The sequence below is a fragment of the Achroia grisella genome, unplaced genomic scaffold, assembly GCF_030625045.1.
Source record: "Achroia grisella isolate CSIRO2021 unplaced genomic scaffold, CSIRO_AGI_Agris_v1 utg509, whole genome shotgun sequence".
Classification (NCBI taxonomy): Eukaryota; Metazoa; Arthropoda; class Insecta; order Lepidoptera; family Pyralidae; genus Achroia; species Achroia grisella.
The window spans coordinates 1,945,212-1,955,560 of record NW_026712902.1 but is presented as its reverse complement, the minus strand read 5'-3'; the positions used below and the strand labels follow the sequence as shown (position 1 = coordinate 1,955,560).

At 34.5% G+C, this 10,349-nt stretch overlaps 1 pseudogene; it reads right to left on the bottom strand.

The window, feature by feature from the left end:
* Positions 1-1,324: 1,324 nt before the first annotated feature.
* Positions 1,325-10,123, bottom strand: LOC131846342 (uncharacterized; annotated as a pseudogene).
* Between the last annotated feature and the right edge of the window lie 226 nt (positions 10,124-10,349).

The window sequence follows — 10,349 nt, the reverse complement described above, 5'->3', positions numbered from 1 at the left end:
ACTTAAAGAACACTATCATCGTACTGTCAGCGTACAGCATTAGTGAAAGCGCCATTAGAGCACAAAACAAATGGCTATGAGACAGCTATATCTCTCTTTTTATTATTATTTTAATTAAAATAACAGTACAGGCCTAACTGAATCACAATAGAAATAATTACGTAGTAATTATGTTAATAATTATGTTTTACAATGCTAATAACGTTTATATTTAGAAATTTATAAATGGAATTCGAGATTATCCTAAAAAAGACTTATAATAAATAAGAATTATCCTGTTTATTATTAGTCATATAAACATTAGAAAGGGACAAAATATCAAGTTCGTAATTTCGTTTTCTCTAGAACTTTGATTAACTTTTGCTACTTGTTTGGATATTTATAGAACACATGAATAATGTTTATTTCTGTTTCAAAGAAGGTTGTTGCCGGAAGTACATGTTCGGAAATATAAATTTACATGTCGAACATGTTATGATTTGGCGTGTAATAAATTTTGTAATTACAAGCTGTATCAGCGTTATTTAGAAATTAAACTAATCAACCGAATTAAAATGGGGGATTGTTAGTAATAGGGAGTGGCAGGTCAACCTTCATTTGATCCTCCAAGGAACCGTCATAGTCATTCATGAATTCGTGAGTTCATTACATACTTCTGAGTAGTCTGACAAGATTTACTCTAATACTCTCATGTTTCCCTAGTCCCCCGACAGCATATACCTACGTAGTTAGCGTAAAATACTTCCTTCCATCCAATGAAATAGGTAATTACTAATTTATTTGTCATTTATTTTGTAGATATTGTTATATCGCTATCTGCCCTGAAAATTTACTCTTATACCAACATGTTGACCTGGTCCCTGCCAATATATATCTGTTAGCGTAGATGGCTTCATTTCATCATCCAATAAAAGAGTGACTATTCATTTTCTTGAAATTTTACATATGGCTAAATGATCTGACAAAATTTACTCTGACACTATCATTCTCCCTTGGTATCCCGCTAGCATATACCATTAGGGTAAGTTATATCATTCCATCATACAATAAAAAGAGATGACTGATGATTTTATTTATTTTTTTAGTTCATTTCATATCGCTAACTGCCCTGACAAAATTTACTCTGACACAATCATTTTCCCCTGGTACCCCGCTAGCGTATACCGTTACGGTAAATATCATTCCATCATACAATAAAAAATTGTCTTATTCATTTTCTTGAGATGTATGGCTAACTAACTGACAAAATTGACTCTGATATCATCATTTTCTCCTAGTATCTCGCCAGCATACTTCGATATGTGTCATCAATTATGTGTCAATAAATAAAGTGTTAATTGCCAAAACAATTTACTAACTACTCATTGTCTTGAGATTAAACCTGACAAAATTTACTCTGGTACCATCATGTTCCCCTAGTACCCCGTCAGCATACGCCGTTATCATCAACATCATTCCATCATCTAATAAAAAATTAGGTGACTCCAATTTCAGTTTTAAATTATGGAGATTATTGTATAATTTTCCTTGGCGTGCGACCACAAACGATGGTGAATTGATATCTACCTATCCACTACTCACAGTTAGTGACTTACTTGTATTACATCTCACTCAAGGCACTGTATTTAGAAAATATATGTAATATGACGGATGTCAGGAGAGCCGATACCTCGAAAACTGCTGGGTTGGTGCCTGAAAAGAGAAAATAAGTTATATTCCAGTTGGGATAGGGTACAGTTTTCGTAAAGAAGAAATTTTACAATTCAACTGCAATCGGTGCCTCGGTAGTGTAACGGATTAGCATAGGGCCTTCTTCCAATGGTTACGTGTTCGATTCGTTGCACGATATAAATATTTGTTTTTATGGGACACAGTCACCTAGATATATCAAAATACTAATTGCATTTAATAATGCCTAGTAAGACAAATTCAATATTGTCTACTAAGCACTGCCGTGTCTAAACTGTGTCACCCCACCTTACATTTTCCTATTGTTATGTAGTATATAAGATCATTATTTCTATGTACATATTGTCAGTTTATTATAATCTGTTATATACATCGTCTCGACCGACAACATAGTATCACTCACCCGCAATAGTTTTCATAAGTATGATGATTGTACTGGTCTGGGTGTTTTTTATGTATGTTGTGTATGTATTTCAATGTTTCTATCAGTTGTCTAGTATCCACAATATCATTAGTGTCCATTACACAAGCTCTGCTTAGCTTGGGACTAGATGGCGCTGTGTGAATTGTCCAGTGTTATTACCATTATTATTATCGTTACTAATATTTTAAATGCGAAGGTAACTCTGTCTGTATGTCTCTTTCACGCTAAAACTACTGAACCGATTTAAATGATATTTGGTTCACAGATAGTCCAGACCCTAAGAAAGTACATAGACTACTTGTTAACGCAAAAAATGGTTGTAAGGGGAAATGAAAGTTTGTATGGAAATTCGTAATTTTTAAAGCTAAAACGATGTAATTTTTTTTTTATTTGGTCAGAATCTCTTTCCACAGCCAGTCTTTCAACTCTTTTTATAGCCAGCTCTATATAAAATTGTATATAATATTTAACCGAACTAGCTTTATACAGTCGTCGGAATTGGTCCCATGACTTTCATGTATGTATGGCCTTCTTATGTAATCAAACAGATTGGTTTATAAGAAATTGTTATGAAAAAAATTGCTGTGTAAGTATTGAGACAGGTTGCCTTATCTAGGTTTAATTTGGTCTGTTATCGGTATCTCTATTACCAGAGTTACTTTAGTAGAGTTAGTTGCAATACTAGTTGTCGCACAATGGTCGAAATTCAGCCATAACTTAAATTATAAGTTTGAACAATTATTAAGATTCTATCATATATACTTTATTATATATGCGTGTGTGTATGTATCAAATGCTTGGTAGTGTGTGCTTTGTGTGCATTTTACTCTCCATCTTTATATCTTATATATAAAATTCTCGTGTCACAGTTTTCGTTCCCATACTCCTCCGAAACGGCTTGACCGATTCTCATGAAATTTTGTGAGCATATTGAGTAGGTCTGATAATCGGCCAACATCTATTTTTCATAAATGTTAGGGGCAGTCCACCCCTAAATTTTTATTTTAAAGCAAAACAACATTTGCTAGTAAACTATAAGTGTGCAAAATTCTACACTCCTCCGTTTGCGCAATTTTCATAAAAAAAGGGTACAAAGTTTTTGCTTCACATTTTAATACAAAGATAAACTTACACAATATTTTTTTTATGCCGACGAGATTCAAACTCACGGCCCATGATGTCTATAAATCGAGGTATACCAATAAACCACGACGCTCCCTAGATTTAATTAAAGATGTTAATTATGGAATGCCCGTTTCCTTAATTAACTGTAACGAAAACAAATACCGAAAATGTATTTAATTTTCTAGTTGTAAATTTTCCAAATAATGAGCCCAGAGATGAGGTGATAGAATTTGGTGGTGTACAGTCAGTAATGGACGGCCTCTATGGTCTACCGGTTTAGCACACCGACTTACTTCCGACGGCCACGGGTTCGATTCCTCGCACGAACATTAGAATTCATGAGTATGATTGTTTGTATCGGTCTGGGTGTTTTCTATGTATATAATATATATGTATTTACGAAAAAAAATATTTATGTATTTGTATCAGTTATCTAGTACCCATAACACAAGCTTTAGCTAACTTAACTTGGGTCTAGATGTGTGAATTGTCTTGAGATTATTATTATTATTGTTATAGCAAAATCTTAACGACTTTCTATTACTATATTTTTTGTTTCTATGAAGATAGATATTTTTACTTATTGCTCAAGGTTTTACAACAAATTGCCAGCAGGTTCTCAATCTGCCAGAAAAGAGATTTAAATGTTTTATAAATTATTTGTAAAAACTTATTATAAATTAGCTTTGCCCGCAACTTCATTTGCAAGGAATAGAGGACGAATGTGGAATTTCTATTTCATCCCCTGTTTTATTTTACCTCCTTAAGGGTAAAATTCGTACCAATTTTGAAAGTCATATTGATAATCAAAAGGTTAATAAATAAGTTTCAAACTTCTGGCTTTAAAAAATGACTTTACTTTCATAGAACGTTTTATCTCCCTTTCAACCCCTTATAACCCTTTCGCATTAAAAAGTAGCCTATGTCCTTTCTCAGGGTCTAGACTATCTGTATACCAAATTTTATTTAAATCGGTGCAGTAGTTTTAGTGTGAAAGCGAGACGGACAGAGTTACTTTCGCATTTATAATATTAGTAAGGAATAAGGTAACACTGTGGTAACACTGTGGTAATTGTTAAAAAAAAACTTACCAGAAGCGGTGAACATAGACAAGTGTGGTGATCTTGCGATCACCAGCGTCGCATTTGTTGATCTCACATACGGTGGCCATATTGGCTGGGTGGCCTCGCACCGCACCGCCATGTAACCTCTCGGAGTGTTCACTCTCAACCTGAGAGATCGCCAACTCGAGCGGAGTCCAAATTGATCAGGGTGTGAGACTTGAGTATAGTTCACCATCCACGGCTCCCTCTGTTTGGAAAGGTTCTATTAATCTTATTGGCTAGCCAACTGGTTGTTTATAACAATATTTCATGATATAGGAAAGATTTCTTATTATATTTTTTATATTAAGCTTATTAACCAATGTAACAAACTTATAAGGCTAGTTGTAATATGCAATAATGATAATTATAAAATTAGAATTTAATTACAATTATATTCATAAATTACATTAATTAAATACACAATATAACTAACTAGCTACTCGCCCCGGCGTCGCACGGGTGTACATGTATTATATATATATATATAAACCTTTCTATTCAATCACTCTATCTATTAAAAAAAACGTTTCAAAATCCATTGCGTAGTTTTAAAGATTTAAGCATAGATAGGGACGGACAGACAGCGAGGGCGATGATATGTAATGAAGATAACAATACGTCATAATAACATAATATGTTTAAAAATCATAATTATAATATAATTACATTTTGGTTCATATATTCAGTAATAGAGATGGTTATAAAAAGGATGGTTTTTAAAATAGGATTTTATTTTAAATTCTTTATAAGCTGACGACTGGATGGTAAGTGGTAACTTTAGTCTATATACGTAAACTGTATCATGAGGATGGTAACGGATGACGGCTTATCCACCACAATCGATTTTTTTTTCGGACTACTCTAATGCTGTTGGCCGCAGCTGGCCTTTACAGCTTCACCGGACGTTAGGGGCAAGTGCAGATGGCACTCCAAACCCATGGAAGGACTTATGGAGCGGCTGAAGGACAACTCCTGCCTGACGGATACGACTTTAGTCTGAGGGCACCACTAGGGGTTCGAACCTCGGCTCAGGCCGTCGTAATTTCGATCCCCGTTTGAATTGGACGGGGGATCGATCGGAGGGGGTCACAATCGAGAACGAGTGCTGAAGACGAACGTTGTCGAGACTGCTCTGCTCTTATCACTACAACTGATTTACTCTTATTTAGTCACTCAACCAGTTGGTTGTGTTAATTGGCTAATTGATATGTGAAGTCAATTATTTAAAAGCGTAACACGCAAGTTTCTTATTGTCCTCTGTGGATGAGACAGCTATCCGAATGAGTGGTATATTGAAAAAAATAGTATGAGTATTTTAAAAGTGATTAAATGTAACTTTATCTGAATGTCTGTTCTATTTACTTAATCCTGTCTGAACGTTGATAAACAGAAAAACCTATTTTATGTTTATATATATAAATTAATTCAAAAGGACAATTTGGAAGCTTGTGAAATGTGATGTTGGTGAAGCATGGAAAGATAAAAAGAAAGAAAAGAAACGAAGGAGCACAGCAAAGTTAAAGAAATCAGACAGATCATAAACATTATTGAGAATAGGCGGCGGAAAATGTTGGGGCATTTCATAAGACACCACTAACTTATGGATAATATTATCGAAGGAAAAATAGAAGGAAAGAGAGGAAGGGGAAGACCAAGACACAACTGCATCAAGCAGATAAGAAAAAAGATGGAGTCGTGTTTTTGAAGCTTGTGAATTGTGGTGTTGGTGAAGCATGGAAAGATAAAATAAGAAACAATGAAGCACAGCAAAGTTAAAGAAAAGAGACAGATCATAAACATTATTGAGAATAGGCGGGGAAAATGTTGGGGCATTTGATAAGATACTACGAACTTATGGATAATATTATCGAAGGAAAAATAGAAGGAAAGAGAGGAAGGGGAAGACCAAGACACAGCTACATCAAGCAGATAAGGAAAAAGATGGAGTCGTGTTTTGGAAGCTTGTGAAATGTGGTGTGTGGTGATTGGTGAAGCATGGAAAGATAAAATAAGAAGCGAAGAAGCACAGCAAAGTTAAAGAAAAGAGACAGATCATAAACATTATTGAGAATAGGCGGGGAAAATGTTGGGGCCTTTGATAAGACATCATGAACTTATGGACAATATTATCGAAGGAAAAATAGAAGGAAAGAGAGGAAGGGGAAGACCAAGACAGCTACATCAAGCAGATAAGGAAAAAGATGGAGTCGAATCGTATCAACAACTAAAGAGATTGATGGAAGATCGTGGAAAATGACAAGAGCTCGACCTACAAGAGCGCGGCTCTTAAATTATGAATGAATGAATGAATATTGAATGAATGAATGAATGAATATAATATAACTCACTCTTTCAGCTTTTCCGTCGATGTACCACATGATGTTGGCTGGAGGCATAGCCGGGGCAGTGGTACAGTTGAGTGGTACCTCTTCACCAAACTGTACGCTACCGGGCATTCCGGATATAACCGGGTCTTCTTTTAGTGTCACTGCGAGAATAATATAACTACATTACTATATAGTTTTTTTTTTATTTACTAGTAAATACGTATAACTGATACCTGTATCTGCATGAAAGGTATACAAAAAAAACTATTATTGAGAAACCGATTTGACGACCTCGGTGGTACAGCGATGTAGTCCACCGCTTTACTTAAGATAGTCGCGGGTTCGATTCCTCTCACAGTGCAAATATGCATGAGTATGTTTATTTGTGTAGATGTGTTTGTATAAAACAAACGCGCTGTCGCTGTCTTAAAGATTTAAGCATACATAGGGACGGATAGGTATGTATGCTTAAATCTTTAAAACTACGCAACGGATTATGAAGCGGTTTTTTTTAAGAGATAGAGATGATTCTAGATGAACGTTTATATATATAAAACTTGTACACCCATGCGAAGCCGGGGCGTATATATATATATATATATATATATATTATATATACTAGACAGTACACACAAGCTCTGCTTAGCTTGGGACTAGATGGCGCTGTGTGAAGAAATATATTTTGAATTTGAATTTGAATTTTGAATTTGAATTTAAATTGTCTAGGGATATAATTATTATTATTACTTATAATATAATAATTGTCTAAGGACTAATTATTGTTATCCACGTACTCGTAATGGAATACAGAACAATGCTTATTAAAATTTTGTGTTCTTTATTCTTCAGTTTTTCGCAAGTCGTTTTACGCAAAAACTACTAAACGGATTTTGATTAAACTTTACAGACTGGAATTTGTCAATAACAAACTGTGATGCACAGTTGAACAATACATTTAATTTCGCCTTTTGGTTTATACAAAGAATAAATTTAGGATAACAACTAGCCGTGGACAATTAGAAGCAGTATTAAAAGTACATAATAATATCGACTAACTTGAAGGTATACAAATAATAAAAATCATAATGCCAGTTCAACACAATTAGCCAAAACTACGGCTACAATGTTGGCTTTAACATATAGTGATATAGCTTATACATCAGAATAACATATACACTATATATTTCATAGAATAGAAATAGAATAGAATAGAATAGAAAATCATTTATTCAAATAAACTTACATTGAAGCACTTTTGAATAGTCATAACATTTTTTTTTATCTACCGCTCATTCGGAATGCTGTCTCATCACAAGAAGAACAAGCAAGAAACTTGTGTGTTGCTCTTTTAAATAATTTATTCTTACTTACAATTTAAGTTTAAGTATGTGAATACATACTAGTGAAACCTCGGGCACAGCTGGTATAAAATATAATTAACTTGAAGCTAAGACGGAGCAAACATGCTATTGTGATTTTAAGCTACCAAATAATAAAAAAGAAAAAAGAAGTTTCTGAATACATCTAAAATGTTAGATAGCAACCGTTTAAGTATTTCAGTATTCAATAAGAATATTGTAAGTGGCTGAATAATGTTGTGTACACAGAATACTTTGTAGATACAAATTCACAAATTATCATATTTGTGTACATAGAAAGAAAGAAATTGTTTATTGAACATCATATGGCATCAAATAGCAATGACATATTATATAACATATAAATAAAATTGGAATGTCTGTTTGTAATATTGAAATACATCTTTTACTACATGCATATGAATATAAATACGGTACATACACCAAAATAAGATTTTTTACAATTTTTGTCTGTCGGTCTGTTTGTTCCGGCTAATCTCTGAAATGGGTGGATCGATTTTACGGGACTTTTTTTGGCAGGTAGCTGATGTAATAAGGAATAACTTAGGATACTTTTATTTTAGAAAAAATCTTATATTTTAGATAAATAAAGTTAAATTCTACGCGGACCAAGTCGCGGGAACAACTAGTCTGTATAAAATATAAGTATTGTTGCCGACAGATCACTTTTTTTATAATTATTTTGTACTAGCTTGTTTTTATACACATATTTTTTACTTTAACGTTCTTCTTTTACCATTTTTTTAAATATATACGTTTTAGTAAAAGATTACTGAGTTCATTCTTATCTTGGTTTACCTGCAACCGTCAAATTCTTGGTTTGCTTGACAACTGCGAACCTGGGACCCTCTGTAGACACTTCGCAGGTGAAGGATATCCTCGTGTTGATGGTCTTCGGCAGCACTACGCTGATGGCGCAGCTGTGCTGATTGCAGGAGCCCCTGGTGACACCACCTGCTGTGCTGTTGAAGCTTCTGGTTGGAGGCTGCAGACAAATACAGATATTATATATATACAGTTATAAAACCCGCATGTTGGTTTTTTTAATGATTTGTGGGGGCTGCCTGAAAACAGCGTATAGGTGCACCTCATTAAGGTTGTACTTATATTATCAATTGCTGAGGCAGCTCCAATTGCCAACTTTGTATGTTATTTTTTTTATTTCTTCTTTTGTGTTTTATTTGTAAATTTTGTTATTTGTGTTATTTTGGCAATAAATTAAATAATTATTAGTGTTAATTCTGTACTATATCTTGTTCTCTAATGTTAAATATTTATTTAAATGGCCAAACGTTTCACATACTTCAAATTTCAGGTTGACTTTCTGCCGATAGAAACACCGACAACAAACCAAGAACACCGCACACGACAGTTTATTTTTCTCTTCTTCTGGCTCCGGCGATTTGAGTTACCATTAGTCATTTTCTGGTTAATAGCACTAGTTAACTACTAACTAACTTTTCACTACTGCTATTGAGTAAAAATAACATATGCATGATGACTAGGGCCCTCACAGGACACTACAAATTAAAAAAACATATGACTAAACTAGGCCTATGCATGACAAAACTCTGCAGAATTTGCCAAAATGAAGAAGAAACGCCACTACGCATCCTATGTGGTTGCAGCCCATTCATGCATAAACGAAATATCTCCTTTGGAAAGTTTACACTCTTTCCCGAGGAGATAAAAACCATCGCACCTAAGAATATCCTTCAATTCTCGTCCCTGACGGGTCTAGGTAGCGAACTCTGTAAAAGGGCGAACACAATAGATCTATGTAGGTCGCAGTGCTACAGGTCCTAGCACCTGACAATAGCCCAAACAACCCAATAAAAAAAATAACTACAAACTAGATTCTTTTGTACCCACCTGTTGTCCAGGCGTGTACCGGAATATCTCGTGGTTGCCTCTATACCACTTGACTGAGTGCAAATCAGGGTCGTCCTTCTCATTGATGTAGTGGCAGTTGAGGTTCGCATCCCGGTACGGGTCCCCGTACTTGGGTACCTCCAAGAAGGTGATGTTGTGAGCTGTAGCTATCACTGTTGAGAGAAAAAAAAGTAGTTATAATGTAAGTTATGTATGTATGGGGTGCTCATATTTCTAAATTGGCAAATAGACTTAGTTCTGCCGCTTATGCGGTAAGAAGAATTAGACAATTAACAGACGTGGCAACGGCTAAACTCGTGTATTTTAGCTATTTTCATAGCATTATGTCATTCGGTATTTTATTATGGGGCAAAGCAGCTGATATAAATACAGTATTTATCTTGCAAAAGAGGGCCATCCGCTTCAT